We start from the raw sequence: 12,685 nt of genomic DNA, 5'->3' as shown, positions 1-12,685 counted from the left end.
TCTTTTGGTTGGTAGTAATAGAGACCCAAACTTAAATGTAGCTTAAGGTAAAATTTTTTTAAAAAGTTATTTACAGACTTACAAAACTGGAGAGGAAAGAGAAGAGAAGTATTCTCAAAGACACAAACAAACATCAGAAATATCCCTCCAACTTTCAGCCATCATTTCCACTTGTCTCCACTTGAATTAGCTTTCTCAGGATCCTATTGCAATCTTCTTCTAGGCAGTGGGCAAGATGGCTGCTGATAACCTGTTACCACATCATCTTTACCCTCTTCACAGGCAGTACATCTGCAGTGTAGAAGGGCTCTAGCTGAAATAGCATAGGATAATGATTCTTTGATTCAATTACTATCTCTGGGGGATACTGTTCTGTTGGCCCAGCCTGGGCCATGACAATACATTCTACTGATTTGAGAGACTGGACACCGAAATTGATAGCTCCTCTAAACCACATGAAGTTCATAACATCAAAGAAAGACAAAATAGAATACCTACCACAGGAGAAATGGCATTCTCCTAGCACCTCATGTTAGTTTTAAATTGTCTTTTCTCTATCTTCCTCTAATAAAAGCAAACAAACTTCTCCTCTTTGAGACATGCTATCTAGCCCCTGTTCTCTGTCATCTACTGCCATTGATCAATACTTAACTTGGATGGTTTTGGTACCAGTCTTTCATAATATTCATCAACATATTGTATGACTCAATGTGCATTCGGATGACTTGCCCAATAGCCTAAAGTGCTAGATTCGTAGTTTCTTAATCTCCTAAAATCTAGTAATCTTAATCCCCTCTCTATTTTCTGAATCTTATCAATACAGAATACTTCTACTTCAAAACCTTAGGACTCTAATATTATACTCTCTGTTCATAATCATCAACTTCCAACCAACATGTCCACATGGACAACCAACAGAAACATCAAGGTCAGTATGTCTAACTGATAACTAATGACAGCCTGAGCTAAGATTGTGCTCCAGACTCTGTTGTAGCTCATGCACCTTGTCCCTGACCTGCTTGCTCACCTCCTTGACAAGGAGCAGCAGCAGATCCACAGCAACTCAACTCCCATCAGAGCTCCTCTAGATTTTCTGAGACAAGGTGCATGTGCAAGAACAGGTGAAAAGCACCAGTTTCATCTTCAGGTCACCTGTGTTGTCCAACTTAGATGCCATGAGAGTCAAACAGGGTTTCCTGTGCCCACATGAGTTCCAATTTATCTTATCAAGTTCCACTTTGTCCCCATGGATTCCAGTTTGCACTTTCCTTCCCCCACTTCAGGTCCAGATTTCTTGCTCAACTACTTGTCCTGCTGACCGACAGTGACTTCAGGCCCACCACCATATGCAGACAGGCCTTCCAGAAAACACTTCAGCAGGTCCCCTTCTTGACGATTAGTGACTTTTCTCTGATTCTCCAACTATCACCTTTTGGACCTTTGTGTCTCCAGATGCTCCCACAGCTTTGTATGATCTAATCCCCCTAATAAATCTATTCCATGTCATTAATAGTGGTTCTCTCTCCCTGATCAAACTGTAACACCAGATTTGAGACATTTCTACAGAAAAAATAAAAGGTTTTAAAAGGTCAAAGAATTAGAATCAAGGAAACTTTTATATTCTTAGATGTGTTCAAAAAGTTTTAATTTGATTGGAAGTGAGGGCAATAGCATGACTGAAAAGCAAGGTGTCACCCATGAATTTTAATGGCTCCAAATGACTTAAGGATGGTATTTATATGTGTTCTCATCCCTTTCTCTCCTTTCCAGATAAAATCCAAAAGATAGTGATCTAAGATAAATGAAATAGGAGGGGAATAAATAGAATCATAAGCAATTTTAACTAACAGTCCTATACTTTCCCCCACCAACTCCAACTAAACTTTGTTTGTTAGATTTCAGCACAAAATGGCAGATTCAGCCCATTTATTCATCTTCATTTCCTCTGTGGACCCCAATAAGACTATAATAAAGTATTATCTAAAATTACAAAAGCACAATAATTAAAAGAACAAGAGTAGGACCATCCAAAAACAAGTACTTCAACACATTTCTAGAACATGGAAATTGAGAAAGAACGCCATCTGCTAAAGCTGTAGCCCAAAATAAGAGAGAAGGGGATACAACAGATAAGGGAAACAACTTGCCAAGCAGAAAATATAGAGATTCTTGAGATTAGAGACTGCAGGTAGAAGAAAGGGAGGAGAAAGTGGAGCTGAAAATGGGATTAATTGAAGACCTGTATATGAAAGTCAGACACCTATCTTCTTATGCAGGATAACCAGTAGTCAGGAATTTCCTGCTGGTGCCAGAAAGCAAAGCCCTTCCCCTTCTGGTATTTGTCTAAAGAAAAGACAGCTGGCTCACATCCTTCTCACTATAGTGTAAAATTTCCAGCCAAAAAGTCTTTTTCACACACAGAACTCACCATCAACCTTATCATTCCCACAGTCTTAAATATAAATGGACAACGAACGATCACCAGAAAACTGAGTGAAGGCTGTAAACAAAGACAAAGACAAATTTAAAAAATTGTCCCCAAACAAAGAAAGAATATTCAGGAAGCAGAAGAGACCTTTAAGTAAAACTTTAGTATCCTTAGGTAGAAAATATCGTATCCAAAGACCAAGAACACAAAGTTATAAGAAAAGAACAAGCAAGAAACAAAAGTGTGCTTTTGGAAATTAATTGAATGATTTCCCAAATCAAACAATTAATCAAAAATTTGAAAGATAAAAACAGGTACTCTTCAAGAGGTTAAAAACAAAAGAAAACAAAGAGAGGAAAATATGAGAGAAAAGTTGAAAAAACCTTCCCACAGATCCTTGAAGGCATTGCCCAACCATTTGGTGTTGCAAATAAAAAGGAATCAGTGCTTGTGATTTTAATTCCTGCCTACATCATTTTTTCAACTTAGAATTATTTACCCAGGCAAACCATTAATCAAGCGGGAGGAAATGATAAAGAACTTTCCAGTCTTAACGGACTGACAAATTTACTTCCCCAAACCCTTTTTTAGGAGGGTGCAAGAGCAATGGTGACAGGTGTGAGAGTAGTGAGAGGTAAACCCTCATCACTCATAGGAAAGCATCGCTAGAAAGTTTCAAGGTTGATAAGTCAAGAAATAACATCAAATGTTTGCAGATGTGGAGCTAACCACAGAATAACTAAAAATTGAAGTTGCAGAAGTGGTCACTTCTAGAGGGTGATCTTGGGAGGTAGGGTGAACCCTTCAGTACCATTTTATTTTTTTAGCCATGCGCATATATTACTTTGAAGTAATTTTTAAATGTACCACCAGAGATCCAATTAATTTTTTTTACTGTTTTGTAATATTAACTACAAGGACAGTTGTAGGTAGAATAATGGCCCCCCAGTGATGACCATGTCCTGTGAATACGTTAACTTACATGGCAGGAAGAGACTTTGCAGATTTGATTAAGGTTAAAGACCTTGAGATGGGGAGATTATCCTTGTTTGTCTAGGTAGGCTCCATGGAATCACAAGATCCTTAAAAGCAGAGGAGGGAGGCAGATGAGAGTCCTCTCTCTTTTTTGAGTACATCTCGACTAGAGGAGGTGAGAACAGCATACTTTAGGCAGAGGAAAGGAAAAGCATTGTGATCCCAGCTCACCTCATTCTATGGACTTCCTTGGGTTCAAAACATATTCAGATAGGGCCCTTTGTTTTCTTGTGGCCTTTCCCTCTGAATGCTCCTTGGGAATCTGTCCTTAGCTTCTTATTCCACTTCTGATTTCAGTCTACATCCTTTCTCCTCTATTCTCTCCATTCCTACTTCTCTGTGTACACAAACTATCCATCTACTCCCTCTCCCATCTAGGTGCTCTTGTATTATCCATAGATCTTATTTAACTAAACTACCTGTATCAAAAGAGAAAGTTCCTGTACATTCAGGAATTCATTAAGGAAATATCTAATACTGCAGAAGTTAGACACAAACCCTGTCCTCACAAAGCTTACAGTCTAGAGGAAACATATAATAAACAAAAATAACGATGTTGGTAAACGCTCTGAAAAGCAAGTTATCAGGTGTTCTAGAAGTGCTTGATAGGGGCACCATAAACTGGTCTAGGAGATCAGGGAATTACTTTTCAAGTCTTCTTGGTCTAAATACATCATCCTCGAAGCCTCACCCAGCCCTGCAGTTAAAAATATCACCCTTTCATATGTCCCCCAAGTTTCAAATTAGAGGGGTAACATCTGACTTGTCCTTCACTTTCCATATACTTTCATTGCCATATTCTAACACTTTCTACTATGGAAATACTATGGGTATAGTTCAGAGGAAGTATTATTTCCTCTTCACAGACAAAAATCTAAAATATTTGGGTTCAGTCTCTATAAAGTGCTTACATGAGAATATTTATAAGATTGTAAATACATGCCCTAGTACATTATATTTCACTGAATCGGGAATAAAATGCAAAGCGGTTTCTTTAAAATAAGCCCACTAAGCAGGCAGTCTTGTTTTTTAACAAGTCAAAGGCTCTATTTATATTTTCTAAACTGCGATTAACTCATTTAAAAGATTGTTTAGCATTTTAGGCAGTTTACCACTATAATGTGAACACTTTCTTGGTATCAATTTGAGTTCCATTATAATGTGTCTATTTTTAGTGCAGCCATTATGGAACATTTTTTGATGATCCTCTTTTCCCAGAAACCTGAATAATTTTACCGCTTGCCTATGTCTTTTTTCAAGCTTTAACATTCAGCAACAACATTTTCAGAAATAAAAAAAAAGCAATTAAATGAAAGAAAAAATGACCCCCTTTTTCTGACATGATTACAATTTTCTTTCTCTATATCAAGTACTCTAGACATTAACTTCAGGTATCATAGCAAGGTCAGAAGCTTTTGCTAAACATTCCATTTGACAATGATGTATTTTTGTTTAATTATTCCTTAAAATAATTTTACGGTTTTGGTACATATGTGCTAATCTTCACCTTCTCTAAACTGAAATTCTCTTTGCCTCTCTATGGGCGGAACCCAGACTCTGAGTTAGATACATCTAGGTTCCAAGCATGGCTCTGTCATTTACAAGCTGTATAACCTTGGGCAAGTTACTTAACCTCTGTGAGCTTTCTTCATCTATAACAGAGGTCATAATACTTACAGCAGGATTTCTCAGGCTCTGCACTATTGACATTTGTACCAGATAATTCTTTGTTGTAAGGAGTTGTCCTGTGCATCGTAGAATGTTTATCAGCATCCCTGGCTTGTACTCACTAGATGTCAGTACATCTTCCAGTTGGAACAATCAAAATTCTTTCCAGAAATTGCCAAACATCCCCTGGGGGGCCAAACTGTCTCTGTTGAGAACCACTGTTTTCCAAGATTGTTGAGTGGATTAAATGAAATTATATATGGGTAATTTAGCGCATTTGACACATAATATGTACATAATAAATGTAATTGTTTGATTATTGATAGACCTGGATTTTGAATAATGATATTAACAGCCGCCACATCGTACAGCATAAAAACAAAGAATGAGAAATCAGAGACTGAAAGACTTTTTTTTATTATCAGGGAAAGGATTGGCCATCATCCAGAAAGGAAGCAATTTAGTGTTAGCTTGATTACAATTCTAAGTTTTTTAGTTGTGCCTGTTTTGGGAGAAGAGAGAGGGGAAGAACCTGAATGAGTTCAAGCATTCAAGAATTCAACAGACGCCAATTTCAACATCAGCTGACATTTTATCTCTTAGTCCCCTGAAGATACAACCATTGGAATTTCAAACTAAATTCAAGCCTTTATTTCCATGTGTCTGATGATATAGAAAGGTAGAAACATTCAGCATTAGGGAGACAGACAAATCTAGGTTCAAATCCCAGCTTTACCATTTTGTTATTCCAAGACATTGGGAAAATTTCTAAGCATCCTGAGCCTATTTGCTCATCTGTAAATTCAGGAAGAATAGTAATGCCAATTGATAGTGTTTTATGAGTATCTTGTACGTATTTCATATGACAACCTAAAATAGAGCTCAAAGGTTACGCACCTGAGATCCTACCAAGGATGGAGAAGCAAACACTGGAAGCAGAAAGCAGTGGCTTATACAATGGCATTGATAGAAGCTATCATTTATTGGGTATCTGCTACAAACCAGGCATTGGTCTAAGAGCTTGGCATACATTAATTCACTTAATCTTAAAAAAAAAAAAAAAGAAAAGAAAAGAAAGGAAAAAGCCTTTGAGAGAGATACAAAACTAATCTAACCCCCATTTTAGAGAGGCACCAAGGTGCTAAGGAACTTGCCCAAGGTCACATGACCAGGAGGCGATGGAGCTAGAATTAAAGCTTTCCAACTCCAGAGCCTGAATGTCTAACCACTGAGGCAACCTAGGCTTTATACTCACCTAGTTAGATTTAGATGGCCAGAGTCTGCCCCACGTCCTCTAAGTTAATAGAAATGCCTTTTGGAAAAGACTGTTGGGTTAAGAAACTAGGACAGAAGAACAATAATTCAGATTCCAAGCTCTAGATTCAAAGTCTTGTGAAAGTTTGAATCCTGGCTCTGCTGGCTCCTACCGTGTTACCTTGGGCAAGACACTTACCCTTCTCTACTTTGGTTTGCTTTCTGTAAGGAGGGATAATAATGGAAGCCTCTCCTAAAGGCTCTGCATATGTTGAATGCCTTATTACATGTCAGGTGCTTGGTCAAGTGGCTGGCACATGATTAGCATTGACATATAAGGTATGCAAAGGGTATTTGAGTATTTGTTGTATTATTCTTTCAAGTTTTCTGTAGATTTGAAAATACTCAAAGTAAAATGTTAGGAAAAATCCAGTGTTTGACAATTATTGCATTTCAGATCAATAAGAAAACAGACACAATATTTAATTAACCTAATGGATTTTGGCAGCTGGAAATTTATTTAGAAAAGTGAAATTCTTATATTCCTAATTGCTGCCTCAACCCATTAGTCTCAGAATGCCAGTCTGAGAAGTTATTGAGGTTGACAACAATGCCTTTAGAAGCCATTGCTGCCAAAAGGAGAAATGATATGGTAGAAGTTGATAGGAGGGAAGGAGATGAAAGAGAAGAGGAGAAAAGGAAGGAAAGGGAGGATTTCATAATAATGACAAAAATAAATAAACATATCTTGTCCCTCGACAACTGTATTCCCTTTCACCTATAGTAATATAACCCCTGATTTGTGGCTGGATACATAGCTACGGTAGTTCCTGCTTATCCACAGGGGATATGTTCCAAGACCCCCAGTGGATGCCTGAAACTGCAGATAGTACCGAACCCTATATATACTGTGTTTCTTCCTATACATACATACCTATGATAAAGTTTCATTTATAAATTAGGCACAGTAAGAGATTAACAACAATACTACTAATAGAATAGAACAATTATAACAATATATTGTAGTAAAAGTTACCAAGATCTTAGCAACCTCAGCCTACAATTATTTTCCTTTCTTTCTTAAGTCCAAAGTTTTCACCTTTTCACTTAAAGCAAACACTTTATGGCCTCTCTTTAGCATATCCAAATTGCCAACATCACTACTCTTGCTCTTTGGGGCCATTATTAAATAAAACAAGGGTTACTTGAATACAAGCACTACAATACCTGTGACAGTCAATCTGATAACTAAGGCTACTACTAAGTGATTAACAAGTGGGTAGCATATACGGTATGCTGGACAAAGGGATGATTCACTTCTGGAGCACAAATTTCCATTGCGTTACTCAGAACGGCATGCAATTTAAAACTTATGAATTGTTTATTTCTGGACTATTCCATTTAATTTTTTCAGACCACGGTTGGCTGTAGGTTTCTGAAGCCTCGGAAAATGAAATGCAGATAAGGGGGAATACTGTACTTGGAATAAAGACTATGCTTCCCAATAACCCTGTGGCTAGGAGTCACCATTCAAATAAGTTCTGGTCAATATCCTGGGAATGGAAGTGCAACTTCTAGGAAATGTTTTCAAGAAAGAGCCTTTTCTTTATCCTTCCTGATGCCTAGAATGCAGACAATGACTAGACGGCTAGAATGAACTTATGCTTAGGAGTGGAAGTCATGCATGGCAGAGCAACAAGTAGAGCTAAGACCAGGATACTGGGAACTGTATAGCACCATACCAGGCCCAGACATCTACTGGGAATTAGCTGTGCAAGAAAAACAACTTGCCTCTTGTCTAGACCACTAATATTTGGATGTTCTGCCTTTTAAAACAAAACCAAATCATAACCAGGGCACATACATATCTCATCTAATCCTCATAACAGCACTATCATTATTCCTATTTTAGAAGTGAGAAATGAGCCTAGGAAAGTGAAGAGAGAGATTTGCTCAAGGTCATCCAAATAGAAGCAATAGAGCTAGGATTTAGTCCAAGTAATCTGATGGCAGAGGCCATGCTCATTATCACTAAACTGTAGGAAACCATCTGGCTCTTTGACCATTTCAAAGCTATCCCACGCAGACGAAAATCAGTCTTTTCTTTTTTTTACTTTCTATTAAACTTTTATACATGTAGAGAAAAGAGCACAGTCTTATTTTTAAATGAGGAACATATTCAATAAAAGTTCTATCTTATTTCTAACCTATATTCTTCCTCATGTTTTGTGTGATCATTTTCCCTTATTCCCAGAAAAAGACCACATAGGCACCATCCTTTCCATGTTTATTTTATGACCCAGAAAAACATTATTGGTATACTCTAGAGACTTCTCTTTTGCAAGCTACATAACCCTGGGTCCTTTTGCCTTTCTTTACAGTCTTAATTTCCCAACCCGTTGAATTATTCCCACTGTAAATTGTTGAAAATTCTTTAATTCCTCTCAATCTTTCACCTAAGTACTATCTGTGGCTACAAATTTAGCAGCATATATGGCTTAAGAATGAGTTTCTCACAGCACTTCCTTTGTACCAGGCCAGGATTCACGCATTAGCCCACCCATCATATTGAGTAGATTTAAATACTTGGTGAGTTAAGAGGTTCTTTCTATTTTTCAAAGACAAAGAGAGCTTTGTTTTATTGCTGAAAAGCCACATGAATAACTTGACAACAAAGGGTTTGTCAATTACAATCTGTCCTTTATGTTTTCAGAATTTGTATTTGGCTAACCATAATCCACTAAAATTCATCTGTGGACGTGGAGGTCATGGGAAAGAGTGGTGCAGTAGTTTCTTTCTGGGACAGACCAATGGATCAGCAGAGAGGAGGGGTACACCATCCTAGAGAGGTAAATTCAGAGCAGGACAATTGCCATGGGTTGGATACAAGAAGTGAGTTCAGGGAATACCTCTTGCTATCTCACACACCCAGAAAAATCTGGGTGCTCAAAATGCTTAGATTCAATAAAGAGATCTAGGCTACTGCGAAATTCTAAAATTTAGAAGTTCAGAAGTTAATTTGTTTCCAGATATTTGGGTAAAATATTTCAGAAGCGGGAAATGCCTCTTGGTAAGAAGGAGCACTCTTAGCGGTAAGATTATTCTCAGCAGACATTTGGAAGCTACCCTAAAGATGCTTTAGAAATAAGGAAAATTAGAGGGAACTTGAAATTCATCCACATTGTAAATTAATTACAGGAAAAAAATAATCTTATGGAGAAAGAAACACAAGGAAGTATTATTGTAGGCAAATAGACAAATAATGCAAAAGATTTGCAAGTTCTGGAGAGACTATCATTAGAAATAATATTTTGTTTATTTAATATAATGATGGGAACATGAAATTTAGACCCAAAAGGCTTATGCATCACACAAACAACAAATTTCCCTACTAAATGAGAACTGCCGCAAATAAATAAAAATAGGCTATCAACCCAAAGGAAAGGGATATGAAAGATATTTCACAGAAAAGGAAAGACAAACAGTTCTTTTACATTTGACATCATTTCCTGCTATATTCATAACATAATCACTGAAAATTAAAACTACAATGAGATACTATTTTTCAACTATCAGATTGGTAGTTCTCAAAAAAGTGTGATGAAACATCATTGGCAAGATTGTGTGGAAATAGGCTCTTTTATAACTGCTGGTGGGAGTGCAATTAATGCAATTTCTTAGAAGAATTTGGCAATATCCAACAAAATTACAAATGTACACAGTCTTTCACCTAACAGGTTCACTTCTTCAAATTTATCCTTAACATATATACTCCCACATGAGTGAAATGACATATGTTCAAGGCTTTTATATCATAGTATTTCTCCATGACAAAAGAGTTGAAACCATTTAAATGCCCATCAATAAGGGACTGGTTAGATAAATAATAATTCACTCAAACAATGCAATACTATTTAGCTGCTTAAAACAAAAGTTGAAGACGAGTCCTTTGTGTAAAGATCTGGAATGATTTCCATACATAGTTAACAAGTAAAAAAAAATAACGTGTAAAATAAAGGGTACAATATGTTAGCATTGGCATAAAAAATGATAGAGAAGGCTTCTATTCATTTGTATATGCACAGAGTATCTCAGGATGGACAGCCAAGGAACTAATATTATTCTAGTAATATTGCCCCAAAAGGAAAATGGGTGGATGGGGACCGATGTCAGAGGGAGATTTTCTCTGTACCTTATAAATGTTGAAGATATGAAAGATTAGAAATCTGCAAATTCATACCCAGTTCAACAGTGTGAACTGAGTTTATCAGAAACCTGTATTCCAGAGTAAGTGTTAGAGTCCTTTCCATTATTCTCTCTGAAGATGAAACATATTTGCAAAAGCATCAGAGTAAAACAATAACTGCTTGTAAATCACAAAAAAATTACTTCAAATGGCCATTATTAAAGATCTGTTGACAGTTCATTATAATGGAATTGATAAGGTGATGTAATTATTTCCGTGACAGACAATATTTAAGATAATAACTAGAATTACAAGTGATGACATTTTACTAGGACACATCAGAATTTTAAAAATTCCATACAATTTCTTGAACACATATTAATAACATTTACCTACACAATATAACCTAAGAGGGTTTATCGTTACTTATTTAACAATGCTTCCCATGTAATTTTAACATACCAAGTAAGCCTGATTAGTGTAACATCTCTCTTTTATAAAGAGAGAGAACAAATCTTTTGAAATGTTTCAGGGGATCTCTGGAAATTTTCCAAGTTTGTTTGAGGTCAAAAAGAATTCACTTGGGAGTTGATGTTTGGGAAGTTTATCAAAAATACAAGAGTTCCCTAAACACTTGCTCAAGTATGATCATAGGTCACTGTGAAACAATGCTTAGTTATCAAGTTAACCAAAATGACAATAAAAGGTGGTGAAGGCAAATACAAAAAGTTAAATAGTTATTAAAAAAACAAAAACAAAAAAACCTTAGCTCTTTTAACAGAGAAGTTTCAGTCACACAAAATTATTTTGACAAAACACAGCATCCTTGTTTTCTAGGCAGATTATTTTGAAAGAAGGTAAAGAAAAGCCTTTCACAAAGTCTTGTCAAAAGCCAGACCAATAGTCTAAGAGAACTTTGTCTTTTTCACAGAAAGAAAACTAAATTTTAATTTTGCACCACCTTACTTTTGATATTAAAGCCCACTCATTCCAATCTTAGCCAATTCTGACCAAGAACAAAATTCCTTTTGAAAGATTCATTTTTCCATAAACCTTCCATAATTTTCTTTTTCCTCAACAAAAATGCATCTCTATTTCTCATACATTCTTTAACCAAAAATACATATCTCTCTTTAGCTACAGAGCATTTCCCTTATTATTTCTAGTAATTTCCATCAGATATATTAGAATTCTTAACCCTTAGAAACTTTCATTTCTAGTGAAAACTAAGAAGTAAGCAATTGTGAGCCGTGTGTTGCACCAGCATTCTTTACATTGGCAAATTTTATGAATATATTTCATAATTTCTAGAAGTATGCGCCACTTTTTAATAGTACAATCTTTCACTGTGGTACAAGGCATGTTTACCAACAGGCTCAATTTTTTATCTTTAGTCTTCCTACAATAGGAAACCAAAAGTAGATAAACCTATTCAGTAACTAATGTTTCATTAATTTATCTTATTTGGAAATTATCTAGATATGCAATAAATTTCCATCATTTAACTTACCTTAGCAAAACTCTTAGGTTTCAAGTTAGCGAAAATATTTTAGAACTTATTTTTAAATACATGTACCATGCCACATAATTATTGCTTAAAAAAGCTCACCTAAAAACCTTTTTGTGCACTTACATCTATTTAATTTATTAGTTCTTAACAATTACATTTAGATTACCAACAAAAACTTCATGAGACCTTAGACAAAGTCAGCCATCGTCCCAAGCTATTTCTTGTTGACAAATTTTATAACAGAGACAACATGAGCTTATTTTACTAATAAACCCAAGTAGAATAAAAAATTGTATATCTGGACTATTTTCAATGTTGATAACTCTAGGACACGCCTATTTTAATCATAACAGCAACCTTAAATTAGCTTTAATATCGAATATTTTCCTAGATCACATGAACCTAAAAAGTATTTGCAGTAGTTTCTATTATACTTCTGACAACTTTAGGAATACTTAATTTGTAAGAGCTTAACTTTAAGCCAATTAAATGGACCTCTTTCACAAATTAATTTGGAAATACCATCCAGAGGTAGAAAAATATCACATATATATAACATACATCTATAGCCACATAGATAGGTGTAGGCAGAGACCTTAACCAG

Source organism: Equus przewalskii, chromosome 4 (genome assembly GCF_037783145.1).
Source record: "Equus przewalskii isolate Varuska chromosome 4, EquPr2, whole genome shotgun sequence".
NCBI classification, from domain to species: Eukaryota; Metazoa; Chordata; class Mammalia; order Perissodactyla; family Equidae; genus Equus; species Equus przewalskii.
The sequence above is the reverse complement of the archived record's forward strand: the minus strand, read 5'-3'. Positions refer to the sequence as shown.